Below are 2,731 nucleotides of genomic sequence, written 5' to 3'. Positions count from 1 at the left end.
TCAATTCAGTACAATGAGGAAGCAACTCTGACCGACAAGGATGGGGAAATCGTCAAGGTAAAGATCACAACAACAGAAATTATGAATGAAGCCCTTCACTTGCCCGCAAGGGACGCACAATCTCTTGCAAAAGACAAAGGCAATAGACAATGATAAAGCCTTCCTGAAGCAAAGAGGCCACAAGATGACATATCAAGATTTGATATACTCAGAAATTGAACTGCCATTGCGCCTTATATCGCAACACTTCAAAGTGCAGAAGTTGCCCAGATATACATAACCTTTGTTGCATATGGTTGTGGTAATGGCAATGGGCTTGGCAGAAGGAAGAGTGGTCAGTTGCGACTTTGACAACTATCTTCTTGACAACATTGTCGAAGCAAACTTGAAGGGGAGCCAAAGAAGTAAAGCCTACATGAATGGTGGACCAATGCTGACGCGTATTGCCTATCAAGCACTGAGGATGATCAATGATCTACCACCAGCCAAAGCGCAGATAGATTTGATCCACAGATCTAAAAGAGCAGTAAAACCAGTGGTAGGACCCTCCATCAGGCCAAAACCAGAAGTTAAGTAGACTAGGCAAAGCACACCTTTAAAAGATTCAGACAACGAAAAGACGGAGTCACATGCTCGGGGTAGCCAGGAAGCGGGGTCCCAACCATGAGACACTCCTTCGGAGTACCAGTCTTCAAAGGAGGAGCAGGATAGACAATACACGCTTGGATATACTCGATTGAGAAAGAAAGATGTACACGTGCAGAGGCTATTCCCATTAATCATGCCAGGAGGACAATGGAAGAAGCTCAAGCATTGAGGGAAAGGCTCCGCCAACAAAAGCATGATGAGAAACAAACCTAAGGAACCGAATCTGATGATGAGAAAGAGAAGGAAGAAGCCAAAAACATTCCACTGCTACGTAGGAAAATAGATGCTTTAGAAAGGATCAAGTAGCAGAAGAGGCAGGAAGCTAAAGAAAAACGTGAGATTGCCAGCGTAATTGTAGCAAATCCATAATGAACTCAAGTGCAAAATGGAGCAAAGAGAAAAAGAAGAATCAAAGAATCCATACGTCGATGATCTTGAATCATCTGACAAATCTAATCGAAGCAAAAAAGAGGAAGGTAACTCACAAGGGGAGGAACAACAAGACACATAGGATTGGCAAGGTCAAGAATTTGGTTCTCCCAAAGACACTGAGGCACTCCCAAAGACACTGAGGCACCTCCAGAGACTGAAGTAAAGGGGAAAGATAAAATTGAAGGCTTGTCAGAGCAAGGAGCGGAGGAAAGGCAGTCAGAACAAAAATCTGATCAAGAAAAGGAGACAACACAAACAAAGCCCACCATAACCTCTGCTGCTCTAGAAGATCAGAGATGGAGAGAACAACAAACGGAAGAGGTTGAACAATCGGATCAGGGCCAAAAAAGCCATCATAGGCCAAGATCGCCACGATCACAAGCTACAATGGAGGAAGGAGCATAATTAGTCAAGTCCTTTGACATTGATGTTCACTTAGAGCAGATCAAGTTACACTTTCAATGTCAAAGGGCTCTTTACAATTTGCGAGAGCTGAAGTTAGAAGATACAAAGAAAGAAGCATCTTAGACGGCAACAAATTCCTTGCAGCTAAAGCAAAAAATAGTGGCACTAGAGAAGGCACAACTCCAGGCACAATCAAAATTGCAAAGGGAACAAGAGAATGCAACCTACTATTACAAGGAGGTGCAACACTTTAACGAGGCCAACTCCGCATTGCAAGTCAAGCAGCAACGTCTCGAGGAGGAGCTAACCAAAGAAAGAGAACAAAATGAGAAGCTACAAAGCTCGTATGATGTGGTTAGTAGATCTTTAACTCAGCTTCTGGCCATACAAGAGACCCCCTCCTCCTCAACGACGACTGTAGGATCTACCTCCTTAAATCAAGAAATGAAAGATTTGAAAGAAGCCCTGGCTCAATAAAAATATGACAGACAGATCATGACAGCAGGACATAGGGCTCTACAACAAGCCAAGGACGAGGAAATCGAAGAATTAAAAAAGTAGCTGGCTGAGTCAAGAGGGGACTTAGCGACTCTGAGAGCCAATCAAACAAAGCATCAGGAGGCCCCAATGGAATTTGAGCAGGAGGGAGGATTTGAACCATCCACGTCTGAGACTCATCAAACTAAAGTGCCCACTACCAGCACGAGAAAAAGAACGCAGGAATCTGCAGATCCAGCCACGACATCCACTTCGGAGTCGGCCAAGGAGCAAATTTAGTGCTGGATCTCAAAAGTAAAGGATCCCTCGCACAAAGCTTATATGCAGTATGAACTAAAAGTGCTGGAGTCGGTTGCCCTCCTCATGATTACTCCAGATGAGGTGGTGAAGAATCTTGGGCATGAGATGATCGCCCTACCACTCATGCAGCAAGAGGTTAAATTATGGCAGCAAAAAATACTCCCCAAACCTGAACCAAACAGCAGGGGGGACTACAGGGAGGTTCCTAACACGGCACTTCAGATTCAGACAATCATTGATAATCAACCCCTCTGGCAAATGAAATGGTTTGATCAGAGGCCAATAGATGAAACCTATTACAGGAACACTCCCCGACATCTCAAGATCGACCCCACTTATTGTCCCATCAACAGAAGGCGATCCTTGGACAGCTTTTACACTTGGCAAAGCAAAATACCGGCGGTGCTAAACTACCCGGTAATCACAAAGACACTCAATAATAACCCAC

Source organism: Adiantum capillus-veneris, chromosome 4, assembly GCF_014529385.1.
Source record: "Adiantum capillus-veneris isolate H3 chromosome 4, ASM1452938v2, whole genome shotgun sequence".
Classification (NCBI taxonomy): Eukaryota; Viridiplantae; Streptophyta; class Polypodiopsida; order Polypodiales; family Pteridaceae; genus Adiantum; species Adiantum capillus-veneris.
The sequence above is the reverse complement of the archived record's forward strand: the minus strand, read 5'-3'. Positions refer to the sequence as shown.